At 38.4% G+C, this 27,900-nt stretch overlaps 1 long non-coding RNA gene and 1 pseudogene across 1 annotated transcript in view; both read right to left on the bottom strand.

The window, feature by feature from the left end:
- LOC132597608 (uncharacterized) overlaps positions 1–27,900 on the bottom strand; it is a 57,024-nt gene that overhangs the window by 24,110 nt on the left and 5,014 nt on the right. The gene's annotated exons all lie outside the window — the stretch shown is intronic.
- Positions 10,620–14,149, bottom strand: LOC115851097 (structural maintenance of chromosomes protein 6-like; annotated as a pseudogene).

Raw genomic sequence — 27,900 nt, 5'->3', positions numbered from 1 at the left:
AAGACCTAAATACAAGACATGACACCATAAAATTCCTAGAAAAGAACACAGGCAAAACATTCTGGGACATAAATCGTAGCAATATTTTCTTAGGTCAGTCTCCCAAGGCAGTAGAAATAAATGCAAAAATAAACAAATGGGACCTAATCAGACTTAAAAGTTTTTACACAGCAAAGGAAACCATCAATAAAATGACAAGACAACCTACAGAATGGAGAAAATATTTGCAAACAATACAACTGACAAGGTGTTAATTTCCAAAATACATAAACAGCTCATACAACTCAAAAAAAAGGCCAAAAGACCTAAGTAGACATTTCTCCAAAGAAGACATCCAGATGGCCAATAGGCACATGAGAAGATGCTCAACATTGCTAATTTTAGAGAAATGCAAATCAAAACCACAATGAGGTATCACCTCACACCAGTCAGAATGGCTATCATCAAAAAGTCTACAAGTAATAAATGCTGGAGAGGGTGTGAAGAAAAGTGAAAGCTTCTACACTGTTGGTGAGAATATAAATTGGTGCAGCCACTACGGAAAACAGTGTGGAGGTTCCTTAAAAACTAAAAATAGAACTATCATATGATCAGCAATCCCACTCCTGGGCATATATCCGGAAAAGACGAAATTAATTTAATCTTCTTAATTCAAGAAGATACATGTATCCCAGTGTTCATAGCAGCACTATTCACACTAACCAAGACAAGGAAGCAACCTAAGTGCCCATCAACAGACAATTGGTTTAAGAAAATGTAGTATATATACAATAGAATATTACTCAGCTATAAAAAAAGAATGAAACACTGCCTTTTGTAGCAGCATGGATGGACCTAGAGTATATCATACTAAGTGAAGTAAGTCCGACAGAGGCAAGCATTGTGTGATATCACTAATATGTGGAATCTAAAAAATAATACAAATGAATCTATGTACAAAACAGACAGATTCACAAACAAACTTATGGTTATCAAAGGGGAAATGGGGGGAGGTATTAGGAGTATGGGATTAACAGATACAAACTACTGTAAATAAAGTAAACAGCAAGGATTTATTGTATAACACAAAATCTTGTAATAGGACTTCCTTGGTGGTGCAGTGGTTAGGAATCCGCCTGCCAGTGCAGGGGACACGGGTTCGGTCCCTGGCCTGGGAAGATCCCACATGCCGTGGAGCAACTGGGCCTGTGCGCCACAACTACTGAGCCTGCACTCTAGGGCCCACGTGCCACAACTACTGAAGCCCACGCGCCTAGAGCTGTTCTCCGCAACAAGAGAAGCCACTGCAATGAGAAGCCTGCGCACCACAACGAGGAGTAGTCCCCGCTCGCCGCAACTAGAGAAAGCCTGCATGCAGCAACAAAGACCCAACACAGCCAAAAAAATAAAATTAAACAAAAAATCTTGTAATAACCTATAATGGAAAAAAATATGAAAAAGGTACATATATATAACTGACTCATGTTGCTGTATACCTGAAACTAACACAATATTGTAAATCAACTATATTTCTATTTTTTTAATGTAAATTGCTATGGACAAAGACCCAAAGAAATTAATCTGCAAACTTATGACTGCTTTCCAGCATACCAAGGGCCAACTGTGTTTCTAAAGAACCTCTTTTGCCAGTTATGTGTTTTACTGTCATTATATAATTTATTACATTAATCCATGAAATGTGAGTATTAAAAAGAAAAATTTGCTTTTACTATTAAAAAGTTAAATGCTTTAGAAAGACTTGTTATAATCAGGTCACTAAAAATTTCTGTCAAATAAGGAGTGGACAAAGTAGCTGTGAAAGATTGAGAGATGTCTTAGCCTTGGGTTCCCTCAAAAACAGAGCCTGAAGCAAAGCCTATGTGCTACTTCTTTGATAAGGAGTGAAATCCCTGCAGGAATGAAGAGCAAGAGGAATGAAGCAGATACAGAAGGAAATCCAGGGCTTCCCTGGTGGCGCAGTGGTTGAGAGTCCGTCTGCCGATGCAGGGGACACGGTTTCGTGCCCCGGTTCGGGAAGATCCCACATGCCGTGGAGCGGCTGGGCCCGTGAGCCATGGCCGCTGGGCCTGCGCGTCCGGAGCCTGTGCTCCGCAACGGGAGGGGCCACAACAGTGAGAGGCCCACGTATCGCAAAAAAAAAAAAAGAAGGAAATCCAGTATCAAGCTGGCTAAGTGCAACTAAATGCTTAATCTCATGAATCAACCTCTGAGAAGGCACATGAACTGCCCCTGGGCAGTATGTGAGGGACAAGATGGGGAAAAATGGAGAATATTCTATCCCCCAGTTTTTATCATCTGCCACTCTTCAAAGCTCATCCCCAGAACATCATTCCCCTGAATTTCCAGACTGCACAAGGCTGAGTTCACCTTGACATCAATGGACAGAAACCAAGGGGAACTCAGAGAAAAGTGATGAGTGAGGTCGTTAGGCAGGTTGTGCCAGCATGAAGTTTGCAGAGTCCACACAGAATGGTGTTGGTAGCAGTGGCTGGAAGAAGAGAGGGGTGAGGCCAACAGAATTTGATTTTGTACAAGGTGTCTGATAAAAGGGGGAACTGAAAAAAAATGGAAGGATTCTGGACTCAGATTTCTTCACTTGTATCTCTGGGTTCTGGTCTGCTTTAAAAATACCAGTTTTGGAAATGATATCCAGTGAGTGTGGTTTATGCCAGAAAGATGGGAGAGAACACCAATCAGCAAAATCAAACCTAAAGAAAACTTCTTGGCCTTATATCAAAGATAGTTAAATGAATGTACCCTTTTATATTTTAAGTTGGAATAAAATGTTTGCAAGTTATGTATATCTTTATACAATGATTTCCTTTTTAATTAACTTTTTAAGTTAACTGACCAGCCAGCCTTCCTCAATAATGTCAGATAATAGAACTTGTTTATTCTTTCTAAAAAATTTAAGCCTTATTGATTTATTTTGATAGTTTGATTTTAATAGTTGGGAGATACTGATTTTTTTTTAATTGAAGTATAGTTGATTAACATTGTTGTGTTTGTTTCAGGTGTATAGCAAGTGGTTCAGTTACACACATATATATTATTTTTCAGATTCTTTTCCATTATAGGTTATTATAAATATTGAATATAGTTCCCTTTGCTGTACAGTAAGATATTGATCTTTAATAACTGCTTTATTGTGCTATAATTCACATACCATAAAATTCACTCTTTGCAAGTGTACAATTCAGTGATTTTTAGTATATTTACAAAGTTGTGCAACCATCATCACTATGTAGTTCTAGAACTTTTCATCACCCCAAAGAGAAACCCTATACACATTTGCAGTGATTCCCATTCTTCCTTTCCCTCAGTCCCTGGCAACTGCTACTCTACTTTCTGTCTCTATGGATTTGCCTCTTCTGGACATTTTATATAAATGAAATCATGCAAAATGTGGACTTTTGTATATGACTTCTTTCACTCAGCGTAATGTTTTCAAAATTTCATCCATGTTGTATCATGTATCAGTACTCCATCCCTGTTTTTGGCCAAATAACATTTCACTGTATAAATGTAATATATTTTATCATTTCATCTCTTGATGGATGAGTTGATTCTAATTTTTAGCTATTTTCAATAATGCTGCTATACACATTTATGTACACGTTTTTGTACAGCTACGTGTTTTCAATTCTCCTGATACATACCTAGGAGTAGAATTACTGGGTCATATGGTAGCTCCATGTTTAACTTTTTGAGGAACTGCCAAACTATTTGCCACAGCAGCTGAACCATTTTACATTCTCAACAGCAGTATGCAAGAGGTCCAATTCCTCCACCTCCTTACCAACAATTGTTATTTTCCATTTTTTATTATAGCAATACTAGTGAGTGTAAAGTGGTGTTTCATTGTGGCTTTGATTTTTATTTCCCTAATGACTAATGATGTTGAGCATCTTTTCATGTGCTTACTGGCCATTTATATCTTCTTTGGAGACATATCTACTCAAATCCTTTACCCATTTTAATGGGATTGTCTTTTTTTTTATTTTTTATTTTTTGGGATTGTCTTTTTATAGTTGAGTTGTAAGAGTTCTTTATATATTCTGGATATAAGTCCCTTATCAGATGTGTGACTTGCAAATATTTTCTCTCATTCTGTAGGTGGTTTTTTCTCTTTCTTGATGGTGTCCTTTGAAGCATAAAAGTTTTTAATTTTGATGAAGTCCAATTTATCTGTTTTTTCTTTTGTTGCTTTTGCTCTTGATGTCATAAGAAACAATTGCCTAATCTAAGGTCATGAAAATTTACTCCTTTTTTTTGTTTGTTTTGTTTTTTAATATTTATTTATTTGGCTGCGTCAGATCCTAGTTGAGACACGCCGGATCTTCGTTGCAGCATGTGGGCTCTCTAGTTGTGTCTTGTGGGCTCGGGCTTAGTTGCCCTGAGACATGTGGGATCTTAGTTCCCCGAGCAGGGATCGAACCCGGCTCTCCTGCATTGGAAGGCAGATTCTTAACCACTGGACCACCAGGGAAGTCCTACTCCTATTTTTTTTCCAAGAGTTTTTCATCATTTAAGTTGACTGTTTAATCTATAATATTGGGATGAATGGAATTTAATGTTAACACTACTTACTTTTTTATTCCTCCATCTATTACCTGGAAAACAAATGGCAGTTTGATTCTAAGTTTATTCACAAACTCGAGGCTGGGGACTGCCCTGGGAGGGGTGAGCATGAGGGCTAGGAGGGATGTTGCTGGGAGTCCATTCCCAGTAAGAGTTGGTGAGAGAAACAGGCCCCAGCCACTGGCTTCACTTAGAGCTAGAGGAATAAAATTTCATCTACTCCTAAAAGGAAGCGCAGGGGAAACAAGGTACTGCCAACATATCAGTTCAGGCCCACTGGTGGGTTATCTTAAATATTTTTACTTCCCCAGAGTTGAGGTGGTTGTGGTTTTCACATGGTCCTACAGTGAGTGAATACACATTCTATGATCAGTGAGATTAATACCTGTTATTTTATAAATATTGACTCTAATAGGTGACAACAAAATAGTGTCTGTGATATAAGCTTGTATGACTTTCTGATCAATTATTAACTTTTTCTGTCTCAGAATCTATCTTAGAATTTTGATAATGTATTATGATAAATATGTTACCCATTTTATTTATTTATTTATTTTAATTAATTTATTTTTGGCTGCGTTGGGTCTTTGTTGCTGTGTATGGACTTTCTCTAGTTGCAGTGAGCAGGGGCTACTCTTTGCTGCGGTGCGTGGGCTTTTCATTGCAGTGGCTTCTCTTGTTGCGGAGCACAGGCTCTAGGTGCATGGACTTCAGTAGTTGTGGCTTGCGGGCTCTAGAGCACAGGCTCAGTAGTTGTGGCACACAGGCTTAGTTGCTCCGCGGCATGTGGGATCTTCCCCAGCCAGGGCTCGAACCTGTGTCCCCTACATTGGCAGGCGGATTCTTAACCACTGTGCTACCAGGGAAGTCCCCCTGTTACCCATTTTAAACTTAGTAGACTACACAGAAGTGTCTAAGAATGCTTTTGAGTCATCGCAGGGACGTGACTGCTAATAAGGACTAAAACATTGAGACACGGCAGCTTCTGTGGCTATCTCATGAGTTTGATCATTGAACTCATTAGGTGCTCTATCTTCAAAGAACAGCGTTGTTAATTGTGCTTTTAATGACATAGGAATAAAACAAGATGCATTTTAACAGCTATTGATACCTGCTAGAAGAAACGTATGTTAGGCAAGGAAGTGCAGGTAATAATAAAATGTCCGTGTCAATGAATACTATAATTACATACAGATTAATGAAATAAGACTTTGTATCTTCTGATGTTAATCTAAAATTCTGATGATGGAAAATGCTATATTTAGGTGAGTTCAAAAGTGCATAGTCACTGACAGTCATTCTAATAAACAATATCGTTTGGGGTATAGTACTGGAGTTAATACTTAGAACATTTACTCATCTTTGAAAAATATATTGGTGTTCCAAGGAAAATCAACAGATTAATCAGGAGGGAGGGGAATTTGCTGAGTTCTTTTTTTAGCAGAAAAATAGTACAGACTCATGAAAGACTATGAGGAGTAGGGAATGTCCTTAGTGAAGTAGGATCCAAGGTGTTGGAAGCAGCTGGAAATGCCCCGTTTGGGATTGGTCTGTGTCAGTATATGACTGAGGACAGGAAACCTGGGAATCACAGCTCACTGAAGCTCCTTGGCCTCAAGCTCCTTATCACAAGGGAAGGAACTTAGTTTGAAGTGGTTTCTGTTGGTGTCTCTCCTAAATCTGGGTCTGTATTTCAAGAAAGGGGTCTAGATCTCTTCAAAGAACCAGTTACTGTCAGCCTCTATATCTCAGTGTCACTCAGTAACAGGGCACCTTACTGTTCCATTGCAGGTTTGAATTTTAAAATGTTCAAAAGTGAGAAGTAAATCTCTCTCTCATGCACTTTCTGAGTCTGTGTCTGGGCTGTCTCTAATACTTCTCTTTTACGTTTGGAGCTAAAATCCATATGGAATTGATTTTTGCTTATAGTGTGAGATGGCGGGGTGTCTCTTTTCTTTCCCTTTTCATAGAAAAACCTAATTAATCCAGCACTACTTTTGTAATGACACCTTTATCATAAACCAGGTGTCTATATAAGGACTCTACTCCATTCCATTGGTCTATTTGTCAATATTTTCACCAATATCATACTGTATTAATTACTGTAGATTTATATCTTAATATTTAGTAGAGTATGTCCTCACATATTTTTCTTTCTCAGGAGTGTCATGGTTATTCTTGACCCTTGACATATTCTTTACTCTTCCACTTTAGAATCTACCTGTCAGGGACTTCCCTGGCGGCGCCGTGGTTAAAAATCTGCCTGCCAACGCAGGGGGCATGGGTTCAATCCCTGGTCCGGGAAGATCCCACATGCCGTGTAGCAACTAAACCCGTGCACCTCAACTACTGAGCCTGTGCTTTAGAGGCAGCGAGCCGCAACTACTGAGCCCACGTGCCACAACTACTGAAGCCCACGCACCTAGAGCCCGTGCTTTGCAATGAGAAGCCACTGCAGCGAGAAGCTTGCAAACCGCAACGAAGAGTAGCCCCTGCTTGCCACAACTAGAGAAAGCCCGTGCACAGCAACAAAGACCCAACGCAGCCAAAAATAAATAAACAAATAAATAAATAAAAGAATCCACCTGTCAATTCCACAAAAATTAACTCACTGCAATTTTGATTGGGATTACATTGACTCTATAGATAAACCCAGAGAGTAATGACATCTTTACTATTTTGAGTCCTCTAATACATTGATATAGTATATCCCTCCATTTATTTACGTCATTTTCAATTTCTCTAGAAATGTTTTTAGGTTTTCTGTATAGAGATATTGCACATCTTTCTTTAGATTTATTACTAGGTGTTTGGTATGTTTTGATGCTATTGTAAACAGTATCTTTAAATTTCATCTTTTAATGGTTTGATGCTCAACAAGGGAAGTTCCATTGATTTTTGCATACTAATCTGTATCCTGTAAACTTGTTAAACTCATCTAATAATTCTAATATCAATCTGTGGATTTTATTTTCTAAGAATGCAAAGAATTCAATTTTTTAAATATAATTGTCCCCTTTTATTCTTTTAAATTTATTTATTTATATTTTGGCTATACTGGGTCTTCGTTGCTGCGGGCGGGCTTTCTCTAGTTGCGTCAAGCAGGGGCTGCTCTTTGTGGTGGTGTGCAGGCTTCTCATCGCGGTGGCTTCTCTTGTTGCAGAGCACGGGCTCTAGGCGCATGGACTCTGTAGTTTGCAGCAGGTGGGCTCTAGAGTGCAGGCTCAGTAGTTGTGGTGCACGGGCTTAGTTGCTCCATGGTATGTGGGATATTCCTGGACCAGGGCTCGAACCTGTGTCCCCTGTGTTGGCAGGCAGATTCTTAACCACTGAGCCACCAGAGAAGTCCCAAGAATTCAATTTTATTTCCTCTATCTTTAACACTGTTTTCTATTTTTCTTGCCTTATTGTATTGGTTAGGATCTCCAGTGTGTTCCTGATTTCAGAGTGAACAGTTTTAACATTTCACCATTAAGTACCATGTTTCCTGTAGTTTTATTTTCCGTAGATACCCTATAACAATTTATAGATGTTTCCTTCTATCTATAGTTTGCTAAGAGTTTTTTTTCATGACTACATGTAGAATTTTATCAATGCTTACATCATTAAGATAATCATGATTTTTCCTCATTTCTTCTGTTACTGTGGTGAATTGCACCGATTAATTTTTATATGTTGAAACAATCATATTCCTGAAATAAACTCAACTTGGTTGTGATGTATCCTTTTATATTTTGCTGGATTCATTTGTTTAATGAAAACCTTAACTTCTTGGTAGGATATATTAATTTGCAGTATTCCAATGTTTTTGTTGCAACAACTAGAAAATAACATGGATAAATTGCAAATTTATATTTGTAAAGATATCAGAGAGTCGTGGAACAAAGAGGAATGGGTGAACTAAAATTCCAGAACAGTAAGAACCCATCCTAGGTAAGCTAATGATTGTTTTCTTCCCTGGTGGGCTTGACTTAAACAGGGAGACTGTACTAGAAGAAAAAGAAGCCAGAAGAATTTTTGACAATCACACAGAGCTGGTGTGACCTATTAGAAACTGGAAGAGCCCAAATGCAAGGCTGGTTTTCCCCATGAGACATTTCCTGAGGGTGATGTGAGGCTGGGTGCTGGCCAGAAAGGCAGATTGTGATCTCCCATTGTCTTGTGGTGCTTGGGGAAAAAAAATCCTTCTAGGGAAAGGAGGCTTTCACAAATTCACAACTAGTCTGTCCCTCAGGTATACATACATGGGTGAATAAGCTTGCTAGGGCTGCCATAACAGAGTACCACAGACTGGGTAGCCTAGAAAAGTTTATTTTCTCACAATTCCTGAAGCTATTATGTCCAAGATCAAAGTGTCAGCAGGGTTGGTTTTTTCTGACGCCTATTTCCTTGGCTTTTGGGTTATGGTGGTCTCCCTGTGTCTTCACATGGTCTTCCTTCTATATATGTGTCTGTGTCCTAATTCTTCTTATAAGGACATCCATCATATTGGATTAGGGCCCCTCCCTAATGAACTCATTTTAACTGAATTACCTCTTTAAAGACCCTATCTCCAAATACAGTTACATGCTGATTACTGGGGGTTAGGACTTCAACATGTGAATTTGGAGCTGAGAGGGGATGGGGGACACAATTTAGCCCATAACAATGGGGTTGTATGCAAAGAGCTAAGCTCAAACCTCTGAAGGACACAACTACAGGGCTAAAGAATCAGAGACTATAAACTCTCAATTAAAAGCCCTGACCCAACTCAATCACTGATTGGATTGAGGTGATCTGTCCTTCAGTCTATCTGTCTAACTGAGGAAAGGGGGACCCTTCACTAATGGAAGATACCAGCTGGAGCCGCCTTCTTTTACACACAAAGTCTGTCATATAATAAAAGATTATTAGACGTGTAAAGAAGGAAAAGGTGACCAATGACAAAGACAAAATACTAATAATAGAAGCAAACCCTTCCTTTCATTGAGAAGGCTTTAAATTATAGATTCAATTTAGTTACGAGTTACTGAATTATCTGGTTTTTCTCTTTCTTCTTGTGTCAATTTTGGAGAATTGGATCTTGCTAGAAATCTCTTTCATCTAATTTTTCAAAATTATAAAGTTTGTTTATAATATCCTTTTGTGATCTTTTAATATCTAAACAATTTGTAATAATGGTAAGCACATGTAAAACGCCAGAAAGTTCAGTTCACAGCTGATCCAGGCTGTGGTAAGGTAAGATATTTTCTCTTTTTTCCTGATCAGTCTCACAAGAAGTTTATTATGTTCCTTAGCTTTTTTCAAAGAACTGTCTTTTAGCTGTGTTGATTTTCTCCATTATATGTATGTTTTTATTGCATGAATTTCTACGTTTATCTTTATTTTTTCCTTTCTTCCACTTTCTTTGGGTTTTATTTCTGCTCTTTTTCTTTCTTTTTTTTCCAGATGCTCAAACTTTTAATTCTTACAAAATATTATAGAAATGAACCCAAACTAAACAGATATGTAAGTATGTACAAAATTTTACTTCTGAAAAAAAATCTATAAAAGTAGACAGTTAAAAAAACCAAAAAGATTTAAAACCAGTACTATGAAATTGATTTTCTCAAAGTAAAGTAAAAATAATTTTAAATTGCTGATTGTAGTTGGTTTTCTAGGCTTATTTACATAATTTATTGTGGTCAGATGTATAAAGGAGCTTTTTTTTTTTTTTTTAGAATATCTTTGGTTTCATTTTATTTCATCAAATAATCCTGAATTTTTTTCCCTTTGCAAATCTTTCAACATGAGGACATAGCATTTAAGGTACAAATCAACTTTGGTCTTCTTGCTATTGAGTCACAGGTTAAAAAGGCAATGTGATTTGTCCTCTTTCAGGATCAGACATTCAAAGAATTCTAATCAGTTCACTTGACAGAAGTGAGCTCGTGCTTTGAGGGGTAAGCAAGATAAATTGACTGAAACATTGGGAGTCTGCTGTCTTGAGTCTCATGTTCATTGCAGTTCTTTGGTTAACCATATCATGTAGACATCAAACTCATCCAGGCATCTGAAAGGAGATTCAGTAGTGGACCACAGGGAAAGAATGAAGCAAGCCATGGAAAAAACAAAACACCACCAACAACAACAACATTCACCTCTGGAGAAGGCCCTCATGTTATTGAAAGGAGCTTTGTTTCTCTCTCCAGGCTGAACTGATATAGTAACAGTTTCATTCTTGTGGTCAAAATTCATTTTTCCACAAATAGGCCGTCTGAGATAATAAGTGGTCAAAGTACAATTTGCATTGTAAAGTCAAAGACCTTCTAAATTGTTGATATGTTTCATATCTATGGGTTCTTATTTCCTCCAGTAATTTAATAAACCTTTCAAAAGTCCTTACTTTATGATCCAGATCAAGATACCTTTCTCTTGCTTCTTAGTACTGCCCCATTATTTCCTCTTGATCTCCATGACTAGCATGTTCTGCCTATATCTTTTGTCTTAATCTATTAACTTCTTTATCTAGAATCGATGCAGAATTTTTTTCTTCTATCTGCTCTGGGCAGATTTATCTTCCTTTTTTGTGACATTTTCTCTTCTAGTTCTTTTTCTTTCATCTTGTTTCTTTTTAGTTAAAGTGTCCAAGTGTTCTTTTGTTTTTCTTCAAAATTCCATTTCTCTTGTTTTTGGTTATCCACTTCAGAATCATCAGGGTTTGATTCATCCTTAAGTGGATCTGCTAGCTGATTAATTTTCAGTTTAATTGCATCATCATACTTGTTTTCTGCTTCTATTTTCAGACTTTTAAGATGCTCCATGTTTTCTTTTTGTTGTTCCATATTTTTCTCAACTATTTTCATTTTCATTTTATTTTCTTGAGGCTCATCTTCCAAAGTTGGAACATCTGCAGACTGGAGTTCTTCTATATTCTCAAGTTCCCACATTTTAGAAATACTTTTTCTTATTTTTATCTTAACTCTTTATAATGTAGTTGGCACCTTCTAAGAAAATTTTCATTGTGTTTAATATCCTTTCCAAGGATAGACAAATGTTGCTGAAGATTTAATATCTGGGCTTACTTATTTTCATCCTCCTTCTCCAAGTCAGTTTGAAATAAATCCATATCTCTGCTTAGAAACTTAGGTCTTATATTTTCAGATAAATAATAATGTCCCACAAAAACCTGATCACCATCAGCAGTAAAAGCTACAGTTCTTGGCTAGCTTTGGGACTGCATTACTGCACAAGCTACACAATTATTTTTGACTAGTAGCACTGTCTCTATGCCTCTCATGTCAGTTAGGCTGTTTGCAACAACTGCATTTTCTATTTCTAAATCTGTCAGAACTGTTGGAAACTGGATGATAAGCAGCTCTGTGTCTAACATCATACATCTTATTCCAAAACTCAGAAAATATTATCTGTGGCTTGGTGAATAAAACCTTTTCATCAGTGCCTGAAGCATTCTTTCATCAGCATGATTATGGCAACAATAGCTTTGCAGAAGTCCTTTTAAGCAAGGTTCAGTAGCCAGAGCAAGCTCAGGGTCCCAAAGATGAATGCAAGCTCCTGAAGAGCCTATGGGTTTATAGGTAAAATGTCCACATCTATAAGCATCATCTCTGGCTTTGAGAAGAGTTGGACCATGAGGGTCAAATCCTTTTAGTCGATCAGTATTACTTTCAGTTCTTTCAGTTGTTGCTGATTATAGTTCAGCATATACTTCACATCTAATTCTTCTCTCAATTCTGGTATGTTCCTCTTTGTTCTTTTCTATGGCTAAAACTGTTCAATCTCTTGATTGAACTTTCTTGATCCTGTAAGGCCTTTACACTCTCTCCTTTTTAATATATATAATTTTTATTTGATTATAGTTGATTTAAAATGTTGTGTTTCTGCTGTACAGCAAAGTGAATCAGTTATACATATATCCACTCTTTTTTAGATTCTTTTCCCATATAGATCATTACAGAGTACTGAGAAGTGTTCTCTGTGCTATATAGTAGGTCCTTATTAGTTATCTATTTTATGTATCAATCCCAATCTCCCAATTTATCCCTCCTCCCTTCCCCCCAGTAAGCATAAGTTTGTTTTCTACACCTGTGACTATTTCTGTTTCGCAAATAAGTTCACTTGTACCATTTTTTAGATTTCACATATAAGTGATAGCATATGATATTTGTCTTTGTCTGACTTACTACACTCAGTATGACAATCTCTAGGTTACACTAGGTTACGCTCTCTTTTTTTTTTTTTTTTTTTTTTTGCGGTACGCGAGCCTCTTACTGTTGTGGCCTCTCCTGTTGCGGAGCACAGGCTCCGGACGCGCAGGCCCAGAGGCCATGGCTCACTGGCCCAGCCGCTCCGCAGCATGTGGGATCTTCCCGGACTGCGGCACGAACCGGCGTCCCCTGCATCGGCAGGCGGACTCTCAACCACTGTGCCACCAGGGAAGCCCTACACTCTCTTTTAACTAAGATAATTTTTTTGCCTTTTCAGCTGCTCCAGTTCCAAAGGTTGATTAGTACTTTTTTTTTTTTAGTTCTTCAATTCTTTTGCAAAGCTACTCATCATCTTTCTTTAATGTTCAATATGCATTTAGGGAATGGTTATATAAAACTTCAGCTTCATTATAGGCCCTTTTCTTAGGAGTAACATCTCCTTTCAATACCATACGTTTTGGTGTTCAGGCAGTTGTCTCTTGACTAATCTTTTCTATTTTATCTTGAATATCCTTGTATTTTTTCTGCTTCATTAAGTCTGACCTGCTGTTTTTCCATTTTCCTGTCAAGTCTAGCAGCACGATCTTCTCCAATTTTTATATTATCTCTGATAGCACTCACTTGTTTTTCAGTTTCATTGACCACTGCCCAAGGCATTTCACATTTCAAGTACGTTAAATTAGCCTTCATTGTACTTACACTAGCAATACTTTGTAAACGTCTTCTTTCTCTAAACACTGGCACTTTAGTTCAGTAAATTACTCTTCCTTGATTTATCTACTCCTTTGTTCTTTGTTTCCATAATGTATAAATAATCTTCCTTCATCTGTTCAAGTGGGGTTGCTTTCATGAAGAATTTGTATTTGTCTCCCTCAATTTTAGACAGCTATAACTGGTTGCTCATCTCGTGTTAAAACAGAAACTGGATTAACAATCCTAGTCACTAGGATGTAAGCTGGGATTAACTGCAATTAGCTCTTCTTTCCTAGTAGAAACCACGTTTCCATTTCACTTTTTAGTTTATAAGATCAACTTCCGTCCATGCTGATGAGACGTCGCACAGCTGTAGAGTCACCATACGCATTTGTTTTATAGGCATCATCTCCACTGTTCCTTAATGTTATTGAGACAGCTGCTGAGTTCCACTGTTGCCAGCAACAAAGTTGATATTAGAACCAAATTTAAAGGGTGTAAGCATGGAATGACACATGAAGTTTCTGAGCTGAATACTCTCAATTATCCCAACTTCTCCTGCAAAGTAGAAGTATCATTAGTGAAAGAAACTGTACATTCATCTTCCTCACTTTATCAGAATCCTCCAGCTCTTGTCTCAGTCTTTTGGCATTTTTAGGAGAGAAGTTTTCTTCCTCTCTTTTGGCCATCAGGTCTCAAACAAGATGAAGTCTCCTCAAGGAACCAATCAGTGGGACTGTCGCGGTGCAACCCTATGCTAAGGCTACTCTGGGAGCGTCCTGGCCTCGCCTGGCCGCCATTGGCCCCCTGGAACCGCGTGCCTGCTGCCCGGTGCTCTGCACCTGCCTCTGCTGTTTTTCTAATTTCATGAGACATATTTTTAGATCATAAGTTTTTCCGTCTTCCTTCTTTCCTAATATGTGCATTTTATATGCTGTAAATTTCCCTCTCAGCATGGCTTTTACTGCATCTCCCAACTTGTGACAGGTTGTACTTTCAAGTGTTAATCCGCTTAAAGTATTTTCTAATATCCTTAATGATTTCAATGTTTGAACAATGCACTATGTAGAAATGTATTTCTTAATTTACAAATGTGTGAATTTTCTACTTAAAATTTTATTTATTTCTAGCTTAATTCCACTGTGGTCAGAGAATATGCTCAGTATCATTTCAGTTCTTTGAAACTTGTTGAGACTTGCTGTGTGGTTCAGCATTTGGTCAGTTTTGCTTAATTTTCCATTTACACTTGAAAAGTTCTACTTTCCCCTAGAATTTGCCTGTTCATTCCTGGCACTCTCTTGTGGCTTGTTTATCTTAGTAGCGATTTCCTTTACTTCCTTTTTTGAAAGATTAAACTGTGAAGTATAACATGCATCGTGGAAAAAAACATAATTCAAAAAATAACCACAAAACAACAAAACCCATCCTCCAGGTCAAGATATAGAATATTATTAGCACTCGAGAAACCACATGTGTGTGCCTTTCTGATCACAATTGTATCTCTCCCCAGGATGTAACCATTATCCTGATTAATTTCCTTGCTTTTCTTTATAAATGTACTACCTCTGTGTGCATTTCGAAACAAAAGGGCTTACTTTTGCCTCTTGTTGAACTTTAAGTATATAATCACATTGTATATACTCTTCTGTGTTCTGCTTTTTTACTCAACACTAGGTATATAAGATTCATTTATGTATCTCCAGCTTGTTCCTTTTGTTGCATTTCAGTTGATTTTTATTACTGTATAACGTTCAGGTGTGTCAAAATTTACTTACCCATTCTACTGTTGATGGGCTTTGGGGTGATTTCCAGTTTAGGCCAATTAATAACAATACTACTGCGAACATTCTTGTACATACATCCAGATGCACATCTGCATGTATTTCTCTAAGGTATAGATCTTGGATTTAAATTGTTGGGTCGGGGGTACATATATGTTCAGCTTTATTGGATGCCACATGATATTTTCAGGAAGAGTATACCAGTTAACAATCTCACCAGCATTGTTTGGATGTTCCTGTTGTTCCATTTTTCTCTCCAACACTTAATGTTGTCAGACTTTTAACTTTTTTCCCAATCTGATAGGTGTGTATCCCATTTTAGTTTTAATGTGTACTTCCCTAATTACTAAGGAGGATGTCTGTTTATTGATCATTTGGATATCACCTTTTGTATAGTACCTGTTAAAGTCTTACCCATTTTTCTGTTTGATTTGTGCTATCAGTTTGTAATAGTAATGCTTACTAGGCTTTGCTGCTTATATGTATTGCAAATACCTTCTCTTATTTTTTCTTTTTCCTCTAATACCTAATAATAATGGAGTCTTTTGAGGAACAGAAGTTCTTAATTTTAATGTGGTTAAATTTATCAATCTTTATTTTATAGTTGTTACTGTTTGCATCTTCTTTTATAAATTCTTTACTGTCCTGGGGCTATGAAGATACTCTCCTCGATTCTTTTCTAAGAGCATTATAGTTTTGCCTTTCTTATCTAGGCTTTAATCTATCTGTAACTGATTTTTGTGTAGCCAAAGAAGCCATCATTCTGGGATCACTTCAGGGTCTTGGCTCAGTTCATCCTTCCCAACCTTGTGTTGGCCAAAGCCTCAGTATCCTGATAGCAGTGTTACCACTATCCTCATTTACCTCAGAACAACTCTGGTTTTATTTTGATTTTTGGAGTGAGAGGGCCTTCAGAGACCTCCCGTATCTCTTGAGAGACCAACAATGCCTCAAAGAGACAGGTCCTATCCAAGGTCTAGTTGTTCCTTAGCAGAAGGGCGCCTCTGTGAACCTAATCAGTCACCACACCATTTGGAAATCCTTCACAATATATTTTGCATATTGGTCCAGGTCAGTACATATAGAGCATTTTCATTCTTTTAAAAGGCTGCATAATGATCTATTGTATGAAATTTATTTAACCAGTCCCCAATGGTGGACCTTTATATTCTATCCAATTATTTATTTTTACAATACTGCAGTGTCATTTCACACCTGAGTATATCTGTATTATAAATTCCTAGAGATAGACCTACTAGATCCTGTACCCTCCCTCAACCCCCAGCATAGAGTTTGTATCAATTTAAACTCCAGAAATGTAGGAGCATGCCTATATTTCCACATTCTCATCAAATGCATTGTAAACCTTTTATACTTATCCATCTGATAGTTGAAAATAATATCTCATAATTTCAATTTGTATCTTTTACTGTTGGTGAGATTGAGTGCCTTTTTATACATCTAAGAGAAATTTGTGTTTCCTTTTCTTGGAACTATAATGTCCTAGTCTTTGCCTTTTTTTTTTCTGTTGCGTTTTCCAGGTAGTTTTTAAGAATCCAAAAGTTTGCAAGGTCTTGTACTGAAATGTACATAGAATATCTGCTTTATGCAACTTTAAGGAAATATACTACAATGTTCTTTGACAAAGTATATAGATGCAGTGTTGCAATTTAGATATTTTACTGAACTCATTAAAAAGAAGATTTTATGGGGTTTGGAGAAAAAGTAGAACTTTGTAAGTACACGGGGAATATTAAGCAAAACTGTTCAGTGCTGTACCATAAAGCAAGTCTGAACTGCCCCAAGCGTTATTCTTTACATATGAAAGATTATCTTGTTTTTCTTTCTCTATGAAGAACCAAGCTTTACAAAGATTTATTACTGCTGAAATTTTAATCTACTTAATTAATTTGTGAATTTGTAAATTAATTTAAATAAGTATGCAAATCTGAAGTCCTTTAATAGATTAGACGTCATGGAATTGAAGGTCCACAGCTAAAATGGGCAACAGATTCCGTTATCTTATTTCCTCTGCACTTAAAGCTAATTGCACTTTCAATGACATTTTTATGATATAATATTAGCCCAGCTTCTTCGGCATTCACAAACTTTAATATAGCTGAAACTTAAAAATATAAACACTAATCATTAACTTAGTACACTGTTAATTGAAACTGAACTCTGTTCTTACTTTCGAAGAACTCTGTTCTTCCAAAGTAGTAAATTCCTTTGGAAGCAAACAAGGGAAAAGGATTTTCATGTCATCCAGTTTTTCTGATTTAGGACGCTAGCATATCTAATGCAGAGTATCTTCAAAGTAAAGCAAGTTCACACTCTCACATTACTTCAAAGACTTTTGGTGTCTCTGGCGACTTGATAATTTATGTGTATTTGACCAGTAGAATATATTTTTATACTTCCTATTTTTGAGCCACTGATTAAATTATATTTAATTAAACTGCACAAGCATTTAACAATTCTCCTGTAGAGTATATCCAAACTAAGCATATAGCCTTAACACTATGGTTAAAAAATCTGACAGTTAATCTAAAATTATTGACTTTGCAATATATGTACTCCTTAGCACTTGCCCTTGGAAAACACTAACAGACATTTTAAACATTTGGGCCATGGGTAAATACCATTTTTTAAAGATGAAGTTATTTTAAGATTGGAGGAATTGCAAAGAATACCTGGTTTATTCCCCTACTTCATCCTAGATAAAAAGTGAGGCACAGAAAGACTGTGGCTTGCCCAACAGATAAAAGCAGCTCAAATGTACAAAACTTTCTGATTAAGTCTGCTTCCCGGATATTAGTAGAATTATCATTCTGTTCTAAGTTTCACTTTTGATGTATGAAAGATGCAAGTGATGGAGACCATCCAAAGAAAATAGCCCCTCATTCTTTGGAGCTAGATTTTAGTAATAAAGAGGACATTCTGAATAACTATAATAGTCATTCTACTGCTTACAGAGAAGCATCACTTAAAAGGTTCCCACCAAAAATTTAAGTTTGATGGCAAATATCCTTGCCCTCCAAACCATACCACTCTAGAATCAATGGATAGTGTTCTAAGTTTAATCTTGGAAAACTACTGAGGGACAGAGTAAATGGAGTTATTCTTCTCAGTTTTAATGTCTATGTCAAACTAGAGAGCTAAGGCTGGACTTCCAGATCCTTATATATTTCCATAAAACACCTTCCCATGAGTTTAGCCTGGGTGAATCATGCAAATTAAAAGAAAATTATTAGTACATAATTGCCCCCCCCAATAAAGACTGTTCCCACACAGACAGATATGGGCAAAATTTGAGTCAGAGCAAACATGAGAAACATGAAAAAGAAATACCATACTCATTTCATCATTGGCAGGTACTGTCTTTGCCAGAAATTGCTGTTATAGTGGAGATTGCCCAAATCAAAGTCCTCAAACCCAGTGGCTTTTATGACTCTGTACATAAGCAAGGAAAGCCTTTATGATGTCACAGGAGGGGAGCCAGGAAATTACTAGAATCTTGTTTTAGCACTTTAGACTTAAGTAATCGTCTTGATGTACCTCAAATGCAAATTTATTACCTAAGAGATGGGTTTGGAGGAGCTTCTAGGAGCTAAGTTTGTTGCAGCTTGGAACACAGCTGGACCTGGAGTGGCCTGGTCCACGATGGTCTGGGATGCACTGATTTTTATAGTTGCTGATTCCTAGAGTTAAATCTGCCTTTCTAGCTGGGGAAACACTGAGGGAACTGACCTGATGACGGCTATGGGTGGATGTCCAGCCAGCAGACAGAACATGTTATCCAAAAGCTATGGCCACAAACTACAGAAAGATCAAGTCAGCAACAGGCAGATGCAACCTGGGATAACGTAAAACTCATGAATATAGCTGTTCAGATCATGCACTGCATAAACCTAGATGATACCATTTGCATCGATAGTATGTCCCAGCAGGTGGACCAAACATAGATATTGGTAATGCAGGAAAAATAAATAAATGGTTGTCCAAATAGGTATATGGAGACAGTTGGAACAGGCAAAGTCTACCAATGGTTAAGGATTCAGAGACAGGACTCCAGCCTAAGAAGATAAACCATAAAGGAAATTGTCATGTCTTTAACGAAAAAGAGAATCTTAAAGGTTTTGTCACCTTGGGGTGTCATCAGGAGGTGATTCAGCAAGTGGGTCTGGCCACCTTCTTCTGAATTTCACCTCCTCTGGATTCTTGCTACTGCCATGGGCACTGTAGCCCACTGGTCCAGTGCTCTGCCATTAAAATTCTGGTGCAAGTGTGGACAAAAATACCTTATTTTGAGTCTTCCCAATAAAGTAGAAACAAGCTAGAATTTTTCCAAAAAGATTTCACTAAATAAAAAACATGAACCAAAAAAATATTTAAGGAACATAAAAAGAACTATCTCCACCCAGCTTTTGCACTTCTAGGAATTTATCCAAAAGAAATAGTTATGAATGAGTGTCAATTAGGGTTTGATCAGAGAAGCAGAACCACTTATGAGTGACATAGTGAGATCTGTATAGAGATTAGACCTTATACAGTTGTGGAAGCTGGTTGTGCAGTCTGTGCAAGACTGCGGCTCTTCACCTGGTGCCAAGCCTGAAGTCGGCAGGGCAGCAATTAGGACAGGAAGATGCATGTAAAGTAGGAGAGAGTGGGGACAAACTGGAACCCACAGGATGAGCTAAAATCAAAAGGATGGAACCAGAACTTGCACCTGCCTCTCACTGCTTCCAAACATCCAACTTCAGTGATGTGGAAGACTTCTAGAAGATCGAGTGCACTTCACCACAGGGCTGCACATGTGCCTGGGCCAAGATTTGGAGAGGTTGAAAGAGGAGATCTGGTGGGAACTGGATCTGTGAGGCCCAGGTACTATCCCATGAAGAACTAGCTGGAGTTGCCACAGGCCTGGCTGCTGGCCCCTCTAACAAGATGATCCACGATGATGAACATGAGCTCTGACAGTGCCTGACCCTACACCAGTCTTCCAGGTATAAGTATGACTGCTGCTTCATTTCCACCATCTAAGTCTCATGCAAAAAAAATTTATGGCTCTCATTAACTCAGAACCATGAAGGGCAGGGGGTTCTGGGAAATGTAAGTCCAGATTACTTGACACAGTATAAAGTCATCATAGAATATGTGCCAAAAATTAACTACATAGATTTTCACTGCAGTGTTATTTATAACGATAAAGAATAGACTATGACCTGTCTAACAGTACAGAAATGGTTAAAATTTTATGGTATATCTACACATTAGAATATATTACAAAGGATGTAAAAGAATATTTATGTCCATAAACCTATGTTCACAACACAATTATCATTGTACCCGGTTGTATAAATACAAAGTTTTGATTAAAACACTATGGTGGGGGTTTCCGTGGTGGCGCAGTGGTTAAGAGTCTACCTGCCGATGCAGGGGACGTGGGTTCGTGCCCCAGTCCGGGAAGATCCCACATGCCACGGAGCAATGAAGCCTGTGTGCCACAACTACTGAGCCTGCGTGCCACAACTAGTGAGCCCGAGTGCCACAACTACTGAAGCCTGTGCACCTAGAGCCCATGCTCCGCAACAAGAGAAGCCACCGCAATGAGAAGCCCGCACACCACAACAAAGAGTAGCCCCCACTCGCCGCAACTAGAGAAAGCCCGTGCACAGCAATGAAGACCCAATGCAGCCAACAAATAAATAAATTAAAACTGTGGAAAGAAAGCAAGAAAAAAAAAATCACCTGAGTTTATACAATAATGATCCTACCTACCTTCTGAGTTCACAAGCCTTGTCCCTATCACATTCTGTGAGAAGGCCTGAGCCCCAAAGGATGGGTATAACTTACTAGCGACCTGGCCCAGATTCCTCACTCTCTGGTCTCTACTCTGTACCCACATGGAGGGTGCTGTCTTGTGACCTGCCAGATGGGAGCTGGACTCCAATATAAAACTCAAGGATCTATATCTTTGAATATGACATTGTCTGCTTGGGACTGCCTTACAGCACTAACCCTGGCTTTCATCCGAGAGACTGACCTCTCTCCAGGTATTTGGCAGGAACCTGGAAATTAACATAACATATTTCACTCTTTAGGCGAAAACTGCACTCCCTCAATCCTAGTCACTAGGATGTAAGCTAGGATGTAAACTTTAAAAGGGCACTGGACTGGTTTTGGTTTGGTTTTGTTTTTGTTTTTTTGGTTCACAGATGTGGTCCCAAGGTCCTGGCACATAATAGACTCTTAGAACATTGAACTAATTTTTTTCTGTATAGCAAATGGCTTAGTCTTTTATTTATTTATTTATTTATTTATTTATTTATTTATTTATTTATTTATTTTTTGCATTATGCGGGCCTCTCACTCCTGTGGCCTCTCCCGTTGCGGAGCACAGGCTCCGGACGCGCAGGCCCAGCGGCCACGGCCCACGGGACCAGCCGCTCCACGGCATGCGGGATCCTCCCGGACCGGGGTACAAACCCAGGGTCCCTGCATCGGCAGGCGGACTCCCAACCACTGCGCCACCAGGGAAGCCCTGTCTTAGACTTTTATAGACAATACAGCAATCTATTATTTTTAAATTCTAGACAAGGACGTCTCCTATGCTTTCTCCCTCAATCTCCATCTTTATCTCATCCCCTAGGAGAAGTTGCTGATTGGTTAGTCAGAAACCTGGACAATGACTGGGCTGAGTTTTCTAGGGATAGAGGTTTCATGTGTTTAAAGCTCAGTAAAAGGTCAGTTCTTGAGGAATGACCTTTGCCCGAGTATCTCCCTTCCACATTCTCTCTCACCCTGTGGCTCCATTCCCCTGCTGCTAGAAGCAGGCACTGGATCTACTTTTCCTCATAGCTGAGCTGATTTCAGGTCCAGAATTCAAGTTTAGTATTTGGAGAGGACTGTGAGTTCCATGAGGACAGAGACCTTTGTCAATTTTTGCTCAGTTATATTCTCAGCACCTACCATAGTGTCTGGCATCTCTCTCTTAGATAGATAGATAGATAGATAGATAGATAGATAGATAGATAGATAGATAGATAGATAGGTAGATAATAAATAGATGATAGAGACAGATCGATGTAGATAGGTAGGTATAGACAGATATACAGAGAGAGAATCTCTAAATCTTTCTATAGAGAGAGGTTATTTTGATTGAATGAATGTGGAAAGAGCTCAAAGCATACTTTAGGAAAAAGGAGACTTTCACATGATTCTAGCTCAGCATACCAGATTTCTACTTTGAGGTGTTGGGTCATAATCAGCTTATTGTAAAACGCCATTTTACCTTCTATGTGTTGGTCATCGTCCTGTGCATACATTTTCACTAAGAACCTTAAAGTTTTACCAGGTTCTCCAGTGATGATAAAACCATTTAAGAACCCCAAATCTCACCCTGTTTTCCAACATGAGTCAATTTTTTTTAAAAAGCCATAGCATTTATACAAGAAATATAGTCAGACTTCTTAAAGGAAGCCTATCAGGATAGCTGCTAGCCTTCCTAAAATCTCACTGATTTGAGATACAGATCCTTAGAGAAACACAGACCCCTGTCCCTGGCATTAGATAAGCATCTGGGAGAGTCACAGCTGGCCAGGCTGTGGTCATTAGGTTGTAATTGTCAGGTGTTAAGCATCTTGAGGTAGTGCTTTTGTCCTAGGATAGTGCTTCTCAAACTTAAATTTCTTACTAACCACCTAAGAAGCTTATTAATACACAGATTATGATTCAGGAAGACTGCAGTAGAGTCTGAAGTTCTGCATTTCTAACAAGCTGGTCCAAAGACCATATTTTAAGTAGCAAGGACCTAGAACACTGACCTCTCTTCTTTCCACATGCAGGAGGTGCTTTTGTCCCATGATAGTGGAGAAAAAGTAATTTTTGAAAATGGTAAACTATTTAAACATTCTGTGCCTCTGTTTAATCACTTTTTTGATAAAAATAATATTACAGGTAAAATCCTTTTCTTCAGGAGGAAATGAGTCTTCCAAATGTCTCAATAGCTTATCTACATAAGGTACTTTTCTCCACCCTATGTGGTAAACAGAAATCACAAAAGGAAATGGTAGGAATCAGTCTAATATATCAATAATCACAATAAATATAAATAGATTAACTCACCTATTAAGAGATAAAGACTAGCAGAGTGACTTTTTCCCTAACATTTTATTATGAAAATTTTCAAACGTGCAGAAAAGTTGAAAGACTTTTACAGTATACACCCATAGACCCAGCACCTAGATTCTGCAATTAATATTTGCTGTAATTGCTTCATCACTTGTCTCTCCACAAACTGACTTTTTAAAAAAAATCCAGTTATATGCTGCTTACAAAAGACACTCTAAAAACAACAGAAATTTGCAACTATGTGTGGTGATGGATATTAACTAAACTTGTAATCATTTTGTAATTATATACATATATCAAATCATTCTATTATATACTTAAACTAATACAATGTTACATATCAATAGTAAATGAATAAAAAATAAATTATAAATAAATAAATAAAATATAGAACAGAAAAGTTTAAAAAATGGGATTCAAAAGTCATTTGCTGGAAGACTAATGATGCTACCCATCTTGTGAAGTCCTATCCACGTGATCAGCTGGATATACTAATTGATCAAGGAAAAGATGACCAGTTCCTTTCAGATGGACAGTTACTACCTGAAAACTTCATAGCTGCCTGTACAGAAAAGAAAATCCCTGTTGTTTTCAGATTGCAAGAGGGTTATGATCATAGCTACTACTTCATTGCAAAGTAGCTTCATTGCATAGCTACTACTTTATTACCAGTCACATCAGATATCATGCAAAATACGTGAATTCCTGAAAAACTTCAGATAAGAGAATCTCTTCAGGATTACAAAATTGTAATAAACAGAATTGCAAGGAAAAAAGATTTTAAAACATTGGATTTCTTAATGCTAAAAATGCTTTATTCTGTAGTTGATTCACCCTTTGGATAAATATAACAAAGCTGAAAAAAAAGTCATTTGCAATACCATATGATATCGCATATGTGGAAATCTAAAATATGACACAAATGAATCTATCTATGAAACAGAAACAGACTCACAGACATAGAGAACAGACCTGTGGTTGCCAAGCAGGAGGGGAGGTGGGGGAGGGATTGACTGGGAGTTCGGGATTAGCAGATGCAAACTATTATATATAGAATGGATAAACAACAAGTTCCTACCGTGTAGCACAGAGAACTATATTCAATATCCTGAGATAAACCATAATGGAAAAGAATATGAAACAGAATGTATACGTATTTATAACTGAATCACTCTGCTATACAGCAGAAATTAATACAACAATGTAAATCAACTATACTTCAGTTTTTAAAAAGTCATTTGCACATCATTTTATCTTTATCAGGAGTTCTAGTTCTATGTGTTCAAAATAATGGGGAAATACTGAAAAATAAAAAAGTATTAGGTTTATAGTAAATAATTTGAGATTCTTCCTTACAGTATCCATTGTCACTACTGGCCTTCTCAATCTTCTTTAAAACATGGGATTACAAAGAAACCAGCTATACTGAAGAGTTATCAAAATTTTAAAAAAGAACAATTTGTGGTACAATGGTATATGTGCTTCATTCTTGTTGCATTACAAGATCTAGCTGCAGGCTTAATAACTGTTGTTACTCTGAAGAGGTGCTGAGCACAAATGGAAAGTTGAGATACCTGCAACAGCTCTCCATGGGACATGAGAATATCAGTGATTTTATTGGTGACAAAATCACAGCCACTGCGAATAGTAGTGGAGCTTGTCTGCATTCATAATTATAGAAATTGCTAAATTTCAGTTACAAAGTTAATGAAAATAGAGGTGCAGTTTTTCTCCCATTCAGGTTTTATCCATAGACATCCGGTTAAGAACCCCAGACTAGTCTGAAGCCGTCCTGTCACAGATCAGCAAACTGCCTCCCAGTTTTGGGCCCATGTAAATTGTCTGATTACACAGCAGATTGAAATCCTGGAACAATGTATGTTCACTTATTCCAAACTGCTTCGTGTTGACTGGAATCTCAAGGCTCTAGGCTTGGAGCAACATATAAATGACAGAAGCCATGCTAAATTTATTTTGGTACAAAAGTAAAATTTGGACTTATATCATTTGGGTTTTCTCTTTAAAAAAGAGCTTTACCTGCTACCAGAAATTATAATCAAGGTTTCCCAAGATTCTTGAGGTCTAAGAATGTTTGAGGTCTGTCTAAGCTGTTTGCAGATAAAATTTGTTTAGTGAAATATTTGGCCAATTAAGAAAGCCTCTCTGGTCTGCTTTCAGAGTTCTTTTTTGGACACGATCCCTTCATACTTTAATAAAATCCTGACATCTGTGAGCCAAAATTCTGGAAATATATTTCTGAGACACTCCGTCTGTGAACACCCTTTAAAAAAAATGCATCAGTGACAGAGAAGACTGTAATTAGAGCACTTATTCCTATTATTACACAGCCAAACAAGGAAGCATCCCATAAAAGTTCTCCAAAAGTAAACAATGTTTTTGGCTACTCGTTAATAATAGTATAACCCAGTTCTTCACGTACTATAAAGTCCCATCCAAATAGTCCAATGTGCTTGTAAAATTTGATTTATGTGGAAGAAAGCTTGGTTACAAGAAAAGTGTTCCAGAGCATTCTTTCCTTTGCTAATTCTCTGACTTGATTTTAGGCTCTCTATTCTAACCTTGTCAGTCTGTCAGTCAGTCCAGGAGTGTGTTTTGTTTTTGTTTTTGTTTTTGTTTTTGGTACGCGGGCCTCTCACTGTTGTGGCCTCTCCAGTTGCGGAGCACAGGCTCCGGACGCGCAGGTTCAGCGGCCATGGCTCATGGGCCCAGCCGCTCCGCGGCATGTGGGATCTTCCCAGACCGGGGCACGAACCTGTGTCCCCTGCATCGGCAGGCAGACTCTCAACCACTGCGCCACCAGGGAAGCCCCCCACTTAATTTTTGAAATCGCTTCCATCATCATCCCATTTGAGTTTGGAGAAACAGGAAGCACTTAGGAAAGAGATTCGTATCTCTTCCTAATCACCTTGCATCTCTCTAATCATCTGGCAAGATAAAATTACAATGGCCCTATCTCCTCAGCCCAGACATTAGGAGTGGCATTTAGCTCAGGCATTCATCCAGACAGAAGAGAAATAGGATAAATTCCTCAATTCCCCAATTTTCATCTACCACCTTTATTCCATAGGTTAGCAGGAAATAACCAGGTGAAGAAGAAAGGAAAGGGGCTTGATCCCACCTAGGTTCTCTTTATTCTAGAGCCCTCCTCCCCATGCAAATTTATAAAGCCAAGGTTAAAACATAAACTCCTTCAGGGTGAGGATTTGGTCTTATTTGTTGCTGTTCTTCCAAGGTCTGTGTTCTAAAAATGTGCTGGGATTTGTTTTGAGCAGGTGTAGTAGGACACACAGACACAAAAATGACTGCCACGAAGGAAGAAGTTATTTTCTTGTATTCACAGTGCCCTAGGAGCAAGAGGCACAGCGCACCATACAGGGCCACACAGGGCCACACAGGGAAGCACCACAGCGAGATGAGCAGGCAGAGAAGGGAACTGCGGGCAGTTTTTGTTGTGGTTTTCAAGGGAAAGAATGGGCGAAGCAAGACAAGCAGGTGGAACAAACTTACCGTTGGATAGTTTGAATAATGTCGGCGGGCTCTGCTTGTAGGGGTGTCCTCAGTTGGCTGGCACCTGGCCCTGTAGTGATGGGGCAGGGGATGGTGTCCCTAGTCTGGTAAAGTCTGGAAGAGAGTTACTTCCTGCCTCTTCTCACACTGGGGCTCCTCAGGCTGTGCCAAATACAGATGAAATCTTTCCTTGCTGCCCTCTTAGGGCGGCTGGACTCTGGGACCTTCAGGTGAGGGAAGTGGTAGAGGCGGGTTCCACCGCCAGAGCGGGGGGCCAATCTCCGCAGCAGTTCCCTCGGAGGAGAAACACCTCAGAAAAGCAGACATTTGGTTTTTGCCCTGAAGACAACACAGGAGGAAAGAATATTCCTCCCATTAACGTGGATTTGTGTTCTTTTCAAAACTGTAACCCTTGTTTTCTTTCCCTAAGGAGCCTTTGAGCACTGCCTGGGCTTGGATTACAGCATGAGTCACGGCATGAGCTGTGAGTCACTTTATCTTAGTCATCTGAGAGCGCTTTCTGATCCCCAAATCTCTGGTCTAGTAGAAGAGAAAAGAGGAAGATGTGTGAGCTCACTTCTCCTGCTTGTGATTTTTTTCTTGCTTCATATATTCCTCCTTTCATAGTATGTCCTAAGAAGGCACAGACAAGGCTGGGGAAACAGTAGTATTAGGCAAGAGTATTTTTCCACTTGTCTCTGTCACGGTCCTGCAGGAAACAGCTGGTTTGCACAAAGTCTTTCATTCAAGAGCGTTTAATAAGGGGACTATTTACAGGGGTGCAAACAGACTCTTCTGTTTGGGTTACGAACCCCACAAGGAATGGTGAGGACCAAGGACAAGTACGAGCCGGCAGCCGATACCACGCGCAGGCCTGTAGAAGGGAGTGGGCATGGTGTTACTGGTCCCAGGGGGAGCTGTAGCTGGGGAAGAGGGGACACTTAAAAGTCCCCATGTGTTCCTCCAAAAGAGGAATACAACCACTGTAAAATCCATGG

This window comes from Globicephala melas, chromosome 7, assembly GCF_963455315.2.
Source record: "Globicephala melas chromosome 7, mGloMel1.2, whole genome shotgun sequence".
In the NCBI taxonomy this organism is placed as follows: Eukaryota; Metazoa; Chordata; class Mammalia; order Artiodactyla; family Delphinidae; genus Globicephala; species Globicephala melas.
This window is presented reverse-complemented; position numbering and strand designations above follow the sequence as displayed.